The sequence below is a fragment of the Carcharhinus amblyrhynchos genome, chromosome 3, assembly GCF_965287045.1.
Source record: "Carcharhinus amblyrhynchos chromosome 3, sCarAmb.v2.hapA, whole genome shotgun sequence".
Lineage (NCBI taxonomy): Eukaryota > Metazoa > Chordata > Chondrichthyes > Carcharhiniformes > Carcharhinidae > Carcharhinus > Carcharhinus amblyrhynchos.
In genome coordinates, this window is record NC_137326.1 from 125,114,755 (window position 1) to 125,134,006 (window position 19,252).

General features: G+C 45.9%; 1 protein-coding gene across 1 annotated transcript in view; it reads right to left on the reverse strand.

The window, feature by feature from the left end:
• The window catches only part of LOC145341107 (phospholipid scramblase 2-like), an 85,182-nt gene extending 66,136 nt beyond the window's left edge, over positions 1-19,046 (reverse strand). Inside the window, exon 1 of the mRNA XM_080185966.1 lies at positions 18,909-19,046. The gene's annotated coding sequence lies outside the window, so the exon portion shown is untranslated. The remainder of the gene's footprint in view (positions 1-18,908) is intronic.
• Positions 19,047-19,252: the final 206 nt, after the last annotated feature.

Here is a 19,252-nt window from a genome sequence, read left to right on the forward strand (position 1 = left end):
TGTCCACAGTCAGAGCCAGGGTTGCGGTGGAGGGGGGCAAGGGGTAGCTATTGGCAGCATGGGGTATCATGGAACAGCCCAGTGCTTGTATTTGAATTTAATTTAATTCTGTGTTCCAGGTTTGCCCCTCTTCGCTTTCGTGATACCCTCGGGTTTGATATTTGCTTTATGGAACCTTATTTCAGTGTAGAAACTATCCTGCATTTTATGGCCCTCCCCTGTCCACTGGGGGTCCGGTGACACGGCACAGTGTATTTCATTGTAAATCCACTGCATCCGCCCTGCACGCTCACTAATAAGAACATTAGAACATAAGAAATAGGAGCAGGAGTAGGCCATCTAGCCCTTCGAGCCTGCCCCACCATTCAATAAGATCATGGCTGATCTGTCGTGGCTCAGTTCCACCTTCCCGCCCTCTCCCCATAACCCTTAATCCCCTCTCTTATCAAAAACCCATCAACCCGCGTCTTAAAAATATTTAGCGAGGCAGCCTCCACCACTTCAACGGGCAGAGAATTCCAGAGCTTCACCATCCTTTGAGTGAAGAAGTTCCTCCTCAACTCCGTTCTAAACCGCCCCCCCTTTATCTTGAGGCTGTGCCCCCTAGTCCTACTGTCTTTTTTGAGCGGGAAGAGTGTCTCCACCTCTATCCTATCCATCCCATTCATCATCTTATACATCTCAATGAGATCTCCCCTCATTCTTCTAAACTCCAACGAGTACAAGCCTAGTTTATTCAGCCTCTCCTCATAGCTCAACCCCCTCAACTCCGGTATCAGCCTAGTAAACCTCCTCTGCACTCCCTCCAAGGCCAAAATATCTTTGCGCAGGTGCGGCGCCCAAAACTGCACACAGTACTCCAGCTGCGGCCTCACCAATGCCCTATACAGCTGCAGCAAGACCTCCCTACTTTTATATTCAATCCCCCTCGCTATGAAGGCTAGCATCCCATTTGCCTTCCTGACCACCTGCTGCACCTGCAAGCTGGGTTTTTGCGACTCATGCACAAGGACCCCGAGGTCCCTCTGCACCGTCGCCTGCTGCAGTTTTTCGCCCCGTAAGTAATAGTCCTTCCTACCATTATTCCTACCAAAGTGGACCACCTCACACTTGCCAACATTAAATTCCATTTGCCATTTCCTGGCCCATTCGCCCAGCCTATCTAGATCCTTCTGCAGACTCTCCACACCCTCTGCACAATTTGCCGTTCCCCCAATCTTGGTGTCATCAGCAAATTTCGACACCTTACACTCGGTTCCCTCCTCCAGATCACTAATAACACACATAAATCTTGAATTATTTTAAAGGCTAACAGCACTAGAAGCCAGTTTATGAATTAGACTTAACTATAATGTAACACCACCAACTGTAATAATTGAAATCTGATTGCTGCTACAATTAATGCAGATTCATAGAATCATAGAAACCCTACAATACAGAAGAGGTGGTTTGGCCCATTGAGTCAGCACCAACTTCCTGACAGAGTATCTCATCCATGTCCTCGGCCCACCCTATCCCTGCACATTTACCATGGTTAATCCATCTAACCTACAACTTGGTTAGATTTGACTTATTGTCACAGGTATCAGTGTACAGTGAAAAATATTATTTCTTACACACTGTATAGACAAAGCACACCGTTCACAGAGAAGGAAAGGAGACAGTGCAGAACGTACTGTTAGAGTCATAGCAAGGGTATAGAGAAAGATCAACTTAATGCGAGGTAGGTCTATTCAAAAGTTTGATGGCAGCAGGGAGGAAGCTGTTCTTGAGTCAGTTGGTACATGATCTCAGACTTTTGTATCTTTTTCCCGACAGAAGAAAGCAGGCGAGAGTATATCTGGAGTGCGTGGGGTCCTTAATTATGCTGACTGCTTTCCGAGGCAGCGGGAAGTGCAAATAGTGCCAACGGGTGGGAAGCTGGTTTGTGTGATGGACTGGGTTTCGTTCATGACACTTTGTAGTTTCTTGCAGTCTTGGGCAGAGCAGGAGCCATACCAAGCTGTGATACAACCAGAAAGAATGCTTTCTGTGGTGCATCTGTAAAAGTTGCTGAGAGTCGCAGCTGACATGCCAAATTTCCTTCATGTTCTGAGAAAGTAGAGGCATTGGTGGGGCTTTCTTAACTATGGTGTTGGCATGGGGGGATCAGGAGAGGTTGTTGAAAATCTGAACACTGAAAAAATGTTGAATGTCACAACCATTTCTACTTCATCCCCATTGATGTAGAGAGGGGCATGGTTCTCCCTTACACTTCTTGAAGTTGATGACAATCTCCTTCGTTTTGTTGTTATTAAGGGAGAGATTACTGTTGCCGCACCAGTTCAGCAGATTCTCTATCTCATTCCTGTACTCTGTCTCGTCATTGTTTGAGATTTGATCCACTGTGGTGGTGTCGTCAGCAAACTTGAAAATCGAGTTGAAGTGGAATTTGGTCACACAGTCATCGGTGTATAAGGAGCATAGTAAGGAGCTGAGAATACAATCTTGTGGGGTGCCAGTTCTGGGGATGATCGTGGAGGAGGTGTTGTTGCCTATCCTTTCTGACTGTGGATTAGGAAGTTCAGGATCCAGTCACAGAGGGAGGAGCTGAGCCCCGGGCCATAGAGTTGGGGGATGAGTTTTGTGGGAGTAATGGTGTTGAAGGCTGAGTTGTAATCGATAAATAGGAGTCTGACATAGGTTTCTTTGTCATCTATGTGTTCCAGGGTCGAGTCCAGGGCCAGGGAGATAGTGTTTGCTGTGGACCTGTTGCAGTGATAGGTGAACTGTAGTGGATCCAGGCAGGCTGGAGGCTGGAATTGATTCATGCCATGACTAACCTTTTGAAGCACTCCATAATGATGTATGTCAGCGCTACCGGACAGTAATCATTAAGGCACGCTACGTGGCTTTTCTTTGGTTCCCGGATGATTGTTGCATTCTTGAAGCAGAGAGGGACCTCAGACTGTTGTAAGGAGAGGTTGGAGATGTCTACGAATACCGACTGATCCGCGCAGGATCTGAGTGCAGACCCATCTGGGCCAGTCACTTTCTATGGGTTGAGCTTTGAGAAAGCTGCTCTGACATCTGCAATGGTGACCTCGTTTATCTGAGTCCCCGGGGTGGAGGGTGTGCTCTCGCTGACCTCTTGCTCAAAACAGACATAGAATGCATTGAGCTCATCAGGGAGGGGTGCGTTGGAGACGGGGATTTTACATGCCTTCATCTTGCAACCTGTTACATCTTGCTGACCTTGGTTGGTGGGAGTCGGTGTGGCTAGCCTGGGACTCTAGCTTGGTCCAGTACTGTCTTTTGGCATCTTAGATTATACCTGGCTTTCTTGTATAGGTCAGGGTCACCTGGCTTGAACACCTCAGACCTACACTTCTGCAAACAGTGGATGTCCCTGTTCATCCATGTTTTCGGTTGGGGAAGATGCGGATTTGGGATAATTTAGCATGGCCAATCAACCTAAAATGCCCGTCTTTGGATTGTAGGAGGAAACCGGAGCACCCGGAGGAAATCCACACAGATCTGGACAGAACATGCAGACTCCACACAGACAGTGACCCAATCCGAGAATCGAACCAGGGACACTGATGCTGTAAGGCAGCAGTGCTAACCACAGTGTCGCAATGCCACCCATTTGTTTATTGTGTGTGTTGAAAGTGTTGCTATTTATATTGTTAGACGACCCAGACTGCGTGTATTTAAATTAACATACTGCTAATCTGGAAGAGATTTAACTTTTAGCTTTTGCTGGTGGTAAATTGTTGTTGGATTTTGCTACCTTCTTCTTTGATGGTTTGGAAAGACATTTATTGAGTTTAAGTCCATTTAATAGTGTCACAAGTCAGTTTACATTAACACTACAATGAAGTTACTGTAAAAATCCCCTAGTCGCCACACTGGATCCCCACACAGACATGGGGAGAACATGCAGACTCTGCACCGACAGTGACATAATCCGGGGATCGAACCCGGCTCCCAGACGTTATGAAGCAGTACTGCTAACCACTATACCACCACGCCCCTCAGCTTACAGGGTGTGAAAGGTAGGCCAGAACTCTACCGCCTCACCTGCCACGGAATCGGACTGGGCGAGGGTCCGACAATGCAAATCTCCATTCCCGATCTTGCCCGAGCGAGACCATAAAATCCTGCCCATGGCATCAGATTCAACCAGAACGTTTTTTTATTCATTTGTAGGACATGGGCGCCACTGGCATTTATTGTCCATCCCTACTTGCCCGAGGGCAGTTGAGAGTCAACCACATTGCTGTGACTCTGGAGCCATATGTAGGCCAGACCAAGTAGGTACGGCAGATTTCCTTCCATAAAGAATATTAATGAATGAGACGGGTTTTGCCGACAATCTGATTACAGTACGTCAGTTTGAAATTCTCCACTCAGGAATCGTTCGTTTGAGACCTAAACCCTGGAGATAAAACGTCAGGCGGTTCCTAGTGAGCAGCTGAGTAAGAATTTTAAGGAATTCATGGAATCATAGAATCCTTACAGTGCAGAAGGTGGCCTTTCAGCCCATCAATTCTGTACCGAACAGAACCTCACCCAAACTCTATTCCTGTAACCCCTGCTAATCCCCCTGGCACTAGTGTTAATTTAGCATGGCCAATCAACCTAACCCACACATCATTGGAGTGTGGAAGGAAACCAGAAGACCCGGAGGAATCTCATACAAACACAGGGAGAATGTGCAAACTCCGTACAGGCAGTGACCCAAATTGGAAATCGAATCCAGGTCCCTGGAGCTGGAATTGAAACCGGGTTCCTAGAGCTGTGAGGCAGCGGTGCTAACCACTGTGCCACCCTTTGCTAACATGCCATCCTCGTCTAGCTCTTTGGCATATCTTTGTCAAGCTAATAAATGGGGCCTTGCCAGTGCAACGTGCCTTCTTAGAAGAAAACATTGAACGTCATACACACATGATCGAGATGTTTCTGTCGCAAGAGTTTCCGTAAGGAATTCAAGGAGACTTAAAAACATAAGCACTAGTAACAAATAATTTCAAAGAAAGGTGTAATAAATCAAGGACCTGCCTCTTCTTAACTCGTCCTTTTAATACTGTCCACAGTAATTGGTCCATCAATCACAGTGCTATTTAAAGTCAGAGTTGCAGTGGAAATAGCCACCAAGGTTCCTCCCATTCATGCAACAAGTTTTAACTATTTACTTTGGCCAGAAACTGGCATTCAGCTAAATAAAAGTGAAATGAAAAGGAACAGAACAACAATCATTTTGATGAAGTAATTTCCTTCCTTAACAACAAAACAATTAAATACTGCTCAGTTGCTCAGTTAACCCACTCAGATCGAAAAGTGTGATGTAAGGTAGTGGGAACCGTTTGAGTCATAGAGGTTTACATCATGGAAACAGGCCCTTCGGCCCCACTTATCCATGCCGCCCTTTTTTTAACCACCATGTTTGCTGCCATTGCCCTTGTTTGGCCCGTATCCCTCTATACCCATCTTACCCATGTAAACAGAGATTTTGTCCTCACAAAGAACACAATGGGTGAGATTTTCTGATCCCACACCCCCCGAAGACCAGCCAAAGTCGACAGACCTTTGGTTTGTCCGTCACAGTTACCGGGGTGATTCCCAAAGTGGGCAGAACTGGAAAATTTCAGCTAGTGTGGGAAGCAAATGCCAAGTGTCTGTCTGCAGCGATTTTAACTGCACAACAACAACTTTCAATTATATAGCACCTATAATGTAGTAAAATGTCCCAAGATGCCTCATGGGAGAACCATCAAACAAAATATGACACTGAGCCACAGAAGGCAATGTTACAACCAATGAGAAAATGTTTGGCCAATCATTATAAGGAGAATCTTCAGTGAGGAAACAGAGATCGAAAGATGGAAAGTTTAGAGAAGGAATTTCAGAGCTTAGGGTCTTAGCAGCTGAAGTGATTAAAATTGGGGATGCATAAAAGGACAGAATCAGAGGAGTGCAAATATCTGACAGGGTTGCAGTCTAGAGGAAATTAGAAAAGTAAGCAATCCTCAAATGAGGCCTCAGATACATACAGTACCTGAGCTGGATGGTTTCACAAGTTTCCTTTACCAAATTTAAAATTGCTGCCGTTGAAATTCACGCCTGGATTCAAAACTTGGCCTGCCAACTCAACAAAGTCAAATCTAATTGGATGCTGCTTCATCCCTTCACTAGATCACCTTAATGAATATTCATTTTGGTACAATGTTGAGTTTTTCTTCTATTGCCATTACCTTCATGTCCAATTCTTTGGACAGGGGCCTCACAACAGGCTTTCTCCTGTCTCCAGAATTCCCCTTTTGCCTGAACTTCTCCACCTGACACCTTAGCTCTATTCATTGAGAACTGTTAGAATGGTTTCAGATGTTTCAATTCCTCATTCACTCAAGTTATCTCCCTCTGGACAAATGTGAGGCAATGCATTTTGGAAGGTCTAATTCAGATAGGAGATATGTCAGGGGTAGGTTCTTTACCCAGAGGGTGGTGAGGGATTGGAATGCCCTGCCTGCTGCAGTTGTAAATGCGCCTAGTTTGGGGGCGTTTAAGAGATCCGTGGATAGGTTTATGGATGAAAAGGGATTGGTTTAGATTAGTGGGTCATTGGTTTTTTTTAACTGGTCGGCGCAACATCGTAGGCCGAAGGGCCTGTTCTGCGCTGTAATGTTCTATGTTCTATATACAGTAAATGGCAGAACCCTTAAGAGTATTGCTAGGCAAAGGGATCTGGGTGTACAGGTACACATGTCACTGATGAAGTGCAGGTGGAGAAGGTAGTCAAGAAGGCACACGGCATGCTTGCTTTCATTGGCCGGGGCATTGAGTTTAAAAATTGGCAAGTCATGTTGCAGCTTTATAGAACCTTAGTGAGGCCACACTTGGAATAGAGCATTCAATTCTGGTCACCACACTACCAGAAGGACGTGGAGGCTTTGGAGAGGGTACAGAAATGATTTACCAGGATGTTGCCTGATATGGAGGCATTAGCTATGAGGAGAGGTTGGAGAAACTTGGTTTGCTCTCACTGGAACAACGAAGGTTGAGGGCGACCTGATAGAAGCCTACGAGATTATGAGAGGCATGGACAGAGTAAATAGTCAGAAGCTTTTTCCCAGGGTGGAAGAGACTATTACTGGGGGGGTGCACAGGTTTAAAGTGTGAGGATAAGGTTTAAAGGAAATGTACGAGGCAGATTTTTTACACAGAGCAGTGGGTGCCTGGAACTCGTTGCTGGGGAGGTAGCGGAAGCAGATACAATAGTGACTTTTAAGGGGCGTCTTGACAAATACATGAATAGAATGGGAATAGAGGGATATGGTCCCCGGAAGGGTAGGAGATTTTAGTTAAGTCAGGCAGCATGGTTGGTGCAGGCTTGGAGGGCCGAAGAGCCTATTCCTGTGCTGTAATTTTCTTTGTTCTTTGTCATTCTCTGAATAGGGCGGTACGGTGGCACAATGGTTAGCACTGCTGCCTTAGAGCGCAGGGACCTGGGTTCGATTCCCAGCTTGAGTCACTGTCTGTGTGAAGCTTGCACATTATCCCCTGCATGGGATTTCTCTTGATGCTCCGATTTCCTCCCACAGCCCAAAGATGTGCAGGTTAGATTGATTGGCCATGCTAAATTGCCCCTTAGTTAGTAGGGTAAATAAGTAGGCTTATGGGGATAGGGTCTAGGCAGGATTGTGGTCAATGCAGTCTTAATAGGCTAAATGATGTCCTTCTGCACTGTAGATTCTATGATTCCAGCGAAGGTGAACGCTACTCTTCAGGGGACCCTTCCTACCACCCCTGGACTTTGATCCCTTCATTGAATATCATGATATTGATTTAAGGACTGTCACTATCATTTTCGCCTCAGCAGATTTTCAATTCATGGCCTCCAACCTCATCATTCCTCAAGACAGTTTCTACATCCTTCCCAAGATTCACAAACAAGACTGCCCTGGTAGCTCCATTGTCTCAGCCCGTATCTGACCCACTGAATTGATTTCATCCTATCGCAAGTCCACTTTATCTCCCTCATCCAGTTTCCACCTACATTCACAGCTCTTTCAATGCCCTCTCTGCTGCCACAATGGTTTCCACTTTTCCATCCCTCACCACCTTCTTTTCATCAAGATTGTCCAATCCCTCTCTATACCTCCATTAACCACTAGGAGGGCTTGAGAGTTCTCCGCTTCCCCTCCTGAGAACAGTTCCGAGCAGTCTCCATCCACCATCTCCTCCAGCTGGCTAAACATCCTCACTTCTCATATTGGAGATATTTGTGCCACCATGCCACCCACATAGTGAACACTTCTTGTCTGGCTCCGCTCACTTACTCTGAACAAAAGGCGTTGTGATGGAGACATGGGTGCTAGTTTTGTCTTTTTTTGTGGGATATGTAAAATATTCTTTGTTCCTGTCCTCTTTTTGACTGCTTTTTCACCTCTTTTCGATACTTTGATAGCTGGACCACTGTCATTTCCTGCTCTCATCACAAACAGGAAAATTTCACCAACTTTGCTTCCAATTTCCACCTTTGCCTCAACTTTACGTGGTTCATCAACACCATTTCCCTTCCCTTCCTTGACTTCTCTGCCTCCACTCTGGGCTATTGACCAAGATACCCCAATGGTCTACTGATTTCTTTTGCTATCCTAACTACTTTCTCCCATCCTGCTTCCGATTAGAAATTCTCCTCGTTCCTCTGTCCCCATCACATTTGTTCTGATGATGCTATTAGTGCCTCTGTTATGTCTTTAACTTACCTTAACAAAACATTCCCCTTCACAGTGATTGACAGAAGCCTCAAATATATTCATCCATTTCATATCCTTCTGCTTTCACCCCTTGCCACCCTTCCAGAACTGCGACAGTGTTGTCCTTGACTTCACCTTGCTTTATTCTACTTATTAGTGTCACAAGGAGGCTTACTTTAACACTGCAATGAAGTTTCTGTGAAAATCCCCTATTTGCCACACTCCAGCACCTGTTCGGGAACAATGAGGGAGAATTCAGCACGGCCAATTCACTTAACCAGCACATCTTTCAGACTGTGAGAGGAAAAAGGAGCACCCGGAGGAAACCCGCACAGACATGGGGGGAATGTGCAGATTCCGGACAGTCAGTGGCCCAAGCCGAGAATCGAACCCAGGTCCCTCTGCTGTGAGGCAGCAGTACTAACTACTATGCCACCATGCCACCCACATAGTCCCCTGGGGTAATATTGAGGTATTGTTTACTGATCCAGCAATCCAGAGGCTGAGGCTAATTCTCTGGCGCCATGGGTTCAAATCTCAAGACAGTAGCTGGTGGAATTTGCATCCAACTAATATGGTAAATCTGTACATTCAATTAACCAAATATCTCCAATATGAGACCTTAAGCATATCTTCCCTTCCTTCTTCAGCATTCTAATAGGACCATTCTCTCCACAACAACTCTGGTTCATTTCTCAATCAAGCAAATCTGCCCTTTTACCTCCGCCCTTCCCACTGTGCAAGGCCTCAAACACTCTTTCCAGTGAATCAGTGATTAACTTGCACTTCTTTCAGTAGAATCTACAGTTTTTGCTCCTTATAACACCGACTCCGCTACACTGGGAGAGTAAACACAGATCGAGTTATCATTTTAGTGGAATGCCCTTTGTCTGGACTGAACTTCTGGGCATCTATCAGCCCCCCTACTCCCACCTTCACCTCTTTGTCCTTGACTCGTTACAGTCTTCCAATGAAACACAATATTAACTCAAGGAACAACACCCCATCTTTCAATGAGGCATCTTCCAACTTTATGGATTCAATAGTGATTTCAACAAGTTCAGCTCGTAATCTCTGCAAGTGAGTGATGAGGGCAAGTGAGTAATGGAAGTGAATGAGAAATGAGAGTGAGTGAATGTGGAATAAGAGTGAGCATGCGTGAAAGATGGGAGTGTGTGTGTGTGTTTGGGAGATGAAAATGAGAGTGTGCATGTGTGGGAGAGAAGAGTGAGTGTGTGTTTGCATGAGGAATGAGAATGAGTGAGTATGTATGAGACATGACAGTGAGTGAGAGCTGAGTGAGTGAGTGAGTGAGTGAGTGAATGAGTGAGTGAATGAGTGAATGAGTGGGTGAGTTGAGAATGTATAAGAGACTGAGAGTGTGGTTGAGTATGTGTGAGATGAAAATGAGTGCGTGAGGGATGACAGAGAGTGGGAGTGAGTGAATCAGAGAAAGTGAGTGTGAATGCGAGAGTGAGTGTGTGTGAGATGAGAGTGTGTTTGAGAGATGAGAAAATGAGTGTGTGAGAGATAGGTGTGTGAGTCTGTATGTCTGGGAGAGAGGTGAGAGAGTGCGTGTGTGAGAAATAGATGTGTGCATCTGTGTCTGAGAGATGTGAGTGCATGTGTGTATGTGTGTGTGTCTGAGAGAGAGAGATAAAAGTGCATCGCTAGAATTCTACCACCCCGCCTGCCACAGAATCAGAGCAGGCGAAGGACGGACAATGGAAATATCCATTGACCTCGGATGGAAATTTCCAGTCTCGCTCAAGCAAAGCCGTAAAATTCCACCATGTGTGTGAGAAAGGGGTATGTGGGTCTGTGTCTGAGACAGGTGAGAGTGTTTGTGTGAGAAATAGGTATGTGTGTGTGTGTGTGTGTCTGAGAGAGAGGTGACAGATTGTGAGTGTGTCTGAGAGAGAGGTGAGAGTGTGTGTGTCTGAGAGAGAGGTGACAGAGCGTGAGTGTGTCTGAGAGAGAGCTGAGAGAGTGTGTATGTCTGAGAGAAAAGTGAGAGTGTGTGAGTGTGTCTGAGAGAGAGCTGAGAGAGTGTGTATGTCTGAGAGAAAAGTGAGAGTGTGTGAGTGTCTGAGAGAGAGGTGAGAGTGTGTGTGTCTGAGAGAGAGTGTGCATCAGAGAGAGAGGTGAGAGTGTGTGTGTCTGAGGGAAAAGTGAGAGTGTGTGAGTGTGTCTGAGAGAGAGGTGAGAGTGTGTGAGTCTGAGAGAGAGGTGAGAGAGTGTGCATCAGAGAGAGAGGTGAGAGTGTGTGTGTCTGAGGGAAAAGTGAGAGTGTGCGAGTGTGTCTGAGAGAGAGGTGAGAGTGTGTGTGTCTGAGAGAGAGGTGAGAGAGTGTGCATCAGAGAGAGATGAGAGTGTGTGTGTCTGAGGGAAAAGTGAGAGTGTGTGAGTGTGTCTGAGAGAGAGGTGAGAGTGTGTGAGTCTGAGAGAGAGGTGAGAGAGTGTGCATCAGAGAGAGGTGAGAGTGTGTGTGTCTGAGGGAAAAGTGAGAGTGTGCGAGTGTGTCTGAGAGAGAGGTGAGAGTGTGTGAGTCTGAGAGAGAGGTGAGAGAGTGTGCATCAGAGAGAGAGGTGAGAGTGTGTGTGTCTGAGGGAAAAGTGAGAGTGTGTGTGTGTCTGAGAGAGAGGTGAGTGTGTGTCAGAGGGAGAGTTGAGAGAGTGTGTCAGAGACAGAGGTGAGATTGTGTGCGTCTGAGAGAAAAGTGAGAGTGTGTGTTTGTCTGAGAGAGAGGTGAGAGTGTGTGTGTCTGAGAGAGAGGTGACTGTGTGTGTGTGTGTGTGTGTGTGTGTCTGAGAGAGGTGAGTGTGTATGTCTGAGAGAGGTGAGTGTGTCTTTGTGTGAGTCTGAGACAGGTGAGTGTGCGAGTGTGTACAATGTGAGAAACCAGCATTTCAACAGCACTCTTCCTATTTTGAAACAACTGAACAGCAACAACTTTTGCATTAAAATGACCAAAAGTTAATTAAGAACTTTTAAAAATTCTAGTAAATGTATATAACTGAAATTAAAAAAAAGATTTGATAAATGAGGTTTTTCTACGTTTGTATCCATTGTGATTTGTTTTGTGGTTTAACTCTTCAACACAATAAAAATGTTTCCCAGGGCTTCATTCAGTATTCTTGGCAGATCAAAAGGGTTCCATGCTGGAAAAGTTTGGGAAATCAGAGAAATACGGCTGCATCAGTACAGTTCTGTGCTGCCTCTTATAGGGGTAAATTGAGTTAAACCTTTGAATTGCCTTGATTGTCCCAGGGAGCAGGGTGAGGTTAACCAGTCCTGAAGCTGGGTAGACTGCGCAAGGGATTTTCCAAACCTAGTATAAGTATTGAACAAATATTATTTCTTCCTGTTTTTCAAACTTGGTTTTGAGAGTTTCAAGTTTATGGCAAAAAGAGCATTTCCTCAGAAACCCACTCTGATTTCATTAGGATTAGCCTTTGATTTTGCCAGGATTATTCAGCAATGCACAAAACAAATATTAATTAAATTTAAAATACTTATCACTAATTGGAGAGCAATTTTGATTGTGATCCCATTCTTTTCTCCTGACCGTTTTCCTTTTAGGATGTCAGGAGATGAGAGTCTACTGGTTTTATTACTGGGCTATTAATCCAGAAACTCAACTAATGTTCTAGCGACCCGGCTCGAATCCTGGTGAGGGTGGAATCTGAATTCAATAGAAATATCTGGGATTGAGAATCTACTGATGACCATGAAACCATTGTTGGAAAAACCCACCTGGGTTCACTAATGCCCTTTAGGGAAGGAAATCTGCTATCCTTACCTGGTCTGGTCCACATGTGACTCCAAAGCCACAGCAATGTGATTAACTCTCAACTGCCCTCCAAGGGCAACCAGGGATGGGCAATAAATGCTGACCAGCCATGTGTAAGTGTGTGTGTCTGAGAGAAAGGTGAGAGTGTCTGTATATCTGAGAGGTGAGAGTGTGTGTGTGTGTGTCTGAGAGGTGACAGTGTGTGTATGTCTGAGAGAGAGGTGAGTGTGTGTGTGTGTCTGAGAGAGGTGTGTGTGTGTGTGTGTGTGTGTGTGTCTGAGAGAGAGGTGAGTGTGTGTGTGTGTGTGTGTGTCTGAGAGAGAGGTGAGTGTGTGTGCGTGTCTGAGAGAGAGGTGAGTGTGTGTGTGAGAGTCTGAGAGAGAGGTGAGTGTGTGTGTGTGTCTGAGAGAGAGGTGAGAGTGTGTGTGTGTCTGAGAGAGAGGTGAGTGTGTGTGTGTGTCTGAGAGAGAGGTGAGAGTGTATGTGTCTGAGAGAGAGGTGAGTGTGTGTGTATGTCTGAGAGGTGTGTGTGTGTGTGTGTGTGTCTGAGAGAGAGGTGAGTGTGTGTGTGTGTGTGTGTGTGTGTGTGTGTGAGTCAGAGAGAGAGGTGAGAGTGTGTGTGTCTGAGAGAGAGGTGAGAGTGTGTGTGTCTGAGAGAGAGGTGAGTGTGTGTGTATGTCTGAGAGAGAGGTGTGTGTGTGTGTGTGTGTGTGTGTGTGAGTCTGAGAGAGAGGTGAGTGTGTGTGTGTGTGTGTGTGTGTGTGAGTCTGAGAGAGAGGTGAGAGTGTGTGTATGTCTAAGAGAGAGGTGAGAGTGTGTGTATGTCTGAGAGAGAGGTGAGAGTGTGTGTATGTCTGAGAGAGAGGTGAGAGTGTGTGTGTGTCTGAGAAACAGGTGAGTGTGTACGTGTGTCTGAGAGAGAGGTGTGTGTGTGTGTGAGTCTGAGGAAGAGGTGAGTGTGTGTGTGTGAGTCTGAGAGAGAGATGAGTGTGTCTATGTGTGAGTCTGAGACAGCTGAGTGTGCGAGTGTGTACAATGTGAGAAATCACAGATGAATAAAATAAAAGCAGTCTGTTCCACAATACTGGCCAGATCAGGATTATGCCACCACAATGACTGTAAACTATACATAGCCCCTTTGAATTATCCGAGGCATTTCCCTTTCAGTTTCATTTTCAGTCCTTAGTGCAAATTTGTTGCATAATATACAGGAACCTTTAACGGAAGCACATATCTGCTGAGTTTATTAGTTTCATTCACAATTCCTTAAGTGCAGCTTTTCATTAAAGCAGCTATTAACTCAGATTCTTTTATTGTTCAAGCACGCACAAAAAAGATTGACTGAATGAGTATGTAACTGTGTTGGTGATTATTTTCAGTTTTAATTCCTGTGTCTCAAGTGCTCTACTCTGAAATCTCCTTCAGCAACAAGCATCCTCATCTCCTCTACCTTCTTGCTGAGAGTTGCCAATCTTCCCAGATCGCTAAGCAGTCTACCAGAATGGGGCAAGGATCTCTTGGACATTCCTGGCTATATAGTCTAAGCGTTGTGCTTCAAATTTCCTGCCAAAATGCCCCTACTCGTTTTGTAATGTCGAAATATATAAAAAGGAAGAGGCTGGCTAGGGTGAACGTTGGACCCTTAGAGGATGAGAGGGGGGACTTAGTGGTAGGGGATGGGGATATGGCTGAGGTCTTGAACAACTTTTTTGTTTCTGTCTTCACGGATGAGGATGTGAATAATTTGCCGGGTGTTAGAGATGGAAAGGTGGTAGGACTGGAGGGTCTCAACGACATTACTGTCACTAGAGAGGCGGTGCTCGACAGACTGGAGGGGCTGATTGTGGACAAGTCCCCAGGACCGGATGGAATGCATCCGAGGGTTCTGAAAGAAATGGCGGAGGTGATAGTGGATGCCTTGGTGGTTATTTTCCAGACGTCGCTGGATTCCGGGGAAGTGCCGGAAGATTGGAAAACGGCTAATGTTACGCCGTTGTTTAAGAAGGTTGCCAGGCAAAAGGCAGGGAATTATAGGCCGGTTAGTTTAACGTATGTTGTAGGTAAAATGTTAGAATCCGTCATCAAGGAGGAAATAGCGAGGCATCTTGAGGGGAATTGCTTGATAGAGCAGACGCAGCATGGTTTCGTTAAAGGGAAGTCGTGTCTGACAAATTTACTGGAGTTCTATGAGGATGTGTCTAGGGCGGTGGATAGAGGAGAGTGGTGGATGTGGTCTTCCTTGATTTTCAGAAGGCGTTTGACAAGGTACCTCACAAGAGGTTATTGCAGAAGGTCAGGGGACATGGAGTTGGGGGTAGGGTGTTAGCGTGGATAGAGGATTGGTTGTCAAATAGGAGGCAGAGAGTGGGGGTCAATGGGTGCTATTCGGATTGGCGGTTGGTGACTAGTGGAGTGCCCCAGGGGTCGGTGCTGGGGCCTCAGCTATTTACCATTTATATAGATGATCTGGAGGAGGGAACCGAGTGTATGGTGTCAAAATTTGCTGATGACACCAAGATTGGTGGAACGGCAAATTGTGCGGAGGGTGTGGAGAGTCTACAGAAGGATCTAGATAGGCTGGGCGAATGGGCCAGGAGCTGGCAAATGGAATTTAATGTTGGCAAGTGCGAGGTGGTCCACTTTCGTCGGAATAATGGTAGGAAGGATTATTACTTACGTGGCGAAAAACTGCTTCAGGCGACGGTGCAGAGGGACCTCGGGGTCCTTGTGCATGAGTCGCAAAAACCCAGCTTGCAGGTGCAGCAGGTGGTCAGGAAGGCGAATGGGGTGCTGGCCTTCATAGCGAGGGGGATTGAATATAAAAGTAGGGAGGTCTTGCTGTGGCTGTATAGGGCATTGGTGAGGCCGCAGCTGGAGTACTGTGTGCAGTTTTGGGCGCCGTACTTACGCAAGGATATTTTGGCCTTGGAGGGAGTGCAGAGGAGGTTTACTAGGCTGATGCCGGAGTTGAGGGGGTTGAGCTATGAGGAGAGGCTGAATAAACTAGGCTTGTATTCGTTAGAGTTTAGAAGAATGAGGGGAGATCTCATTGAGACGTATAAGATGATGAATGGGATGGATAGGATAGAGGTGGAGAGACTCTTCCCGCTCAGAAAGGACAGTAGGACTAGGGGGCACAGCCTCAAGATAAAGGGGGGGCGGTTTAGAACGGAGTTGAGGAAGAACTTCTTCACTCAAAGGGTGGTGAATCTCTGGAATTCTCTGCCCATTGAAGTGGTGGAGGCTACCTCGCTAAATATTTTTAAGACGTGGGTTGATGGGTTTTTGATAAGAGAGGGGATTAAGGGTTATGGGGAGAGGGCGGGAATGTGGAACTGAGCCACGACAGATCAGCCATGATCTTATTGAATGGCGGGGCAGGCTCGAGGGGCTAGATGGCCGACTCCTGCTCCTATTTCTTATGTTCTTATGAAACATGAGACTTGGGCAATAAATGCTGGACACAGCTGACACTACTATATGCTGTTAGCTTCACAAGTTCAATCTGTGATCTGTGCTAAGTTAGACAATTTCCATCCAAAGTACAGTGGACAGCTTAATATCCCTGGATGAGGAAAAGAGAAATCAAATTGAATTTGGGCATTCTGCTCCATAACAGCTTTAAGCATCTGTGGCACGGTCAGGTTTGTGTTCAGCTGTAATGTCATTGCGTATTATCTGGGCTCCTATGTAAATAGATATCATTCAGAAATCAATCTAAATAGGTACTAAGTGTATTGTGGCACAGTGGTTTGCACAGCTGCCTCACAATGCAGGGGACCCAAGGTTGATTCCCAGCCTTGGGTCACTGTCTGTGTGGAGTTTGCACATTCTTCCTGTGCCTGTGTGGGTTTCCTTCAGATGCTCCGGTTTCCTCTCACAGTCCAAAAAATGTGCGGGTTAGGTGTACTAACCTGCTAAATTCTCCCTCAGTGTGCCCAAACAGGCACCAGAGTGTGGCTACGAGGGGATTTTCATAATAACTTCATTGCAGTGTTAATGTAAGCCTGTGACAATAATAAATAAACTGAAAAAAAAATCTTTGGAGTCTGTGCTGAATGAGTCACTATTAGTACAAAATAATAAGTGATCATATAGGAGCAAAACTAGACCACCTGACCCATTGAATCTGCCCCGTCATTTACTGAGATCATAACTGATCTGATGTGATAATCCTCAACTCCACTCTCCTGCCTTATCCCCATAATCTTTGATTCCCTTACTGATTAAAAATCTGTCCGTCTCATGCTTAACGAGCCAGTACCTATGGCCCTTCAGACTCACGTACAGCCAAACAAGCAGAAAATAATCTGTTGTGAAAAGCAACATTTTCAATAAATGAAACACCGTCATTTAATAAGAACATAAGAAATAGGAGCAGGAGTAGGCCATCTAGCCCTTCGAGCCTGCCCCGCCATTCAATAAGATCATGGCTGATCTGTCGTGTCTCAGTTCCACCTTCCCGCCCTCTCCCCATAACCCTTAATCCCCTTGCCTATCAAAAACCTATCAATATAGCCGGTGGAAGCAGGAAAGCACATTTAAGAATGTGATCATTATGCACCTAATAGATGTTGAGTTTGGCAATATCTTTCCACATGTTTTCTATGGTCATTGAGAAATAGGGGAACGAGCTTAAGTAATATTCTCATCACACAGATTGACCAGCATTCACTTATTAAAGTCAAGGAATGCAAATTAAAAAAAAGTTTGTAGGGACTAAAGCTACCACCATTACAAGCCGGTACTGTAACTTCATCTTAGTGAACACTTATCCCTGCATTAGTATAGCATTCATATTGCACACTCAAGCCATCATTACAGTGTGCTGTTAAAGACTAAATGCAGTTCGATGCTATTGCATGAAGGCCTTGATCTCATGCACAAGTTACTTTTCCCTAATAATAAGTCGTTTTCATGGGGTAGGACTCCCAATAGCACAACATTTTGCATTGGCGTGTCAATAGCACAGGAGGGGAGAAAGGGTACAGAATCATAGAATCCCTACAGTGCAGAAGGAGGCCATTTGGCTCATAGAGACTGCACCGACAACACTCCCACTCGGGCCCTCTTCCTGTAATCCCGCATATTTACTCCACTAATCCCTCTAACCCACACACTCCAGGACACTAAGAAGCAATTTAGCATTGGCAACGCATCTAACCCACACATTTTTGGACTGTGGGAGGAAACCAAAACACCCGGAAGAAATCCAGACAGACACGAGGAGAATGCGCAAACTCCACACAGACAGTGACCCAAGCCGGGAATCAAACTCAGGTCCCTGGAGCTGTGAGGCAGCAGTGCTAACCACTGTGCCACTGTACAAAAGGGGGTGAGGGGCGGGGGGGGGGGGGGGGGGGAGGTGGATGATGGAAACACAAATAAAGAGAAGGCTCCTTAAAGAACCTTCTGAGAGTTGGAAAGGTGAGGTGAGGGTGTGAATTTACATATGTCAAGGGCTTCAGTAATAGCTGCCAACAGCCAAACAGTGGGTTTGCAGAACATGTTGGTATGGAGACAGAGTGAATGTGTGCAGCTGAATCATAGAATCCCAACAGTCCATCAAACCCACTCCGACAACAACCCCACACCGGCCCTATCCCCGTAACCCCTACGTACTTACCCTGCTAATCCTCCTGACGCTAAAAGGCAATTTACCATGGCCAATTCACCAATCCACCGAACCCGCACACATCTCTGAACTGTGGGAGAAAACTGGAGCACCCAGAGGAAACCCACGCAGACACGAGTGGAATGTGCAAACTGAACACAGACACACAACAGTCAGTTAAGCCCAGGATTGAACCCGAGTGCCTGGCGCCGTGAGGCAGCAGTGCTAACTACTGTGGCACCCAGATGGATTGGACAGAAGATGAGTATTTTAAACTAAAATCACAAGATGCCCAGACTTAGACAAATAGCAATCGCTTGTTTTTAGCTGTAATACAAGCCTATTAGTTTCCTGCAGACTTTTGTGTTGGTAATTTCAAGAGGAAATACCCTGTTTTCACCACAATTAACAAAATTAAATTCTCAGAAATATTTTCCAACGCGAACTAGTTATGCAAAAAAAGGCAGGTATTTTCCTCCTGTGTCCATTGCATTATTGTTTTCCCTTTTCTATTCAAGCCAACGCTGTATATTCTTCGGAACTGAGGCTGATAGTAGATTACTATTCACGTTGTAACTGTCTCTGGCCAGGGAGTGTTCCCTTCTCCCCCCGAACCAGCGATTGCCCTTTTCAACACAAAATCGGTGATCGTTTGTGACCCTGTGAGTCCAGCCGAAAGCAAGAGACACATCCTGCCTTTGAGTTAGCCCCGGGGACAAAAGCGATCAATTATTGTTTCTTTGAGAAGTGCCTCCCTTACCTGACACCGGGGTTTTGCCACTCTCACCGTCACTGCTTCCGAATCTTTCTGTGTGTAAGAAAGCAGTGGGGATCAGGGTCAGATCTTAACGCTGTGCAGGGCAGTCCCCCCGATGGGCGGTGCTGGAATGAGGATGATGACGGCGAAGGCGATATTGCCACGGGGAGGGAGGATGGCTCTCAGACGAGGAAGTCAACGTGAACCTCAGATTTCAAGTGTCACGTTTCGTTTCATTGAAATGACGCTGCCGCCCTGAGTAAACCATCAACCGTTGCAATAGCCAAGCCTTTTGTTTATCTCCCCACCTTCCTTTCTGAAAGAAACAGAGACAATGCGAGGAATAC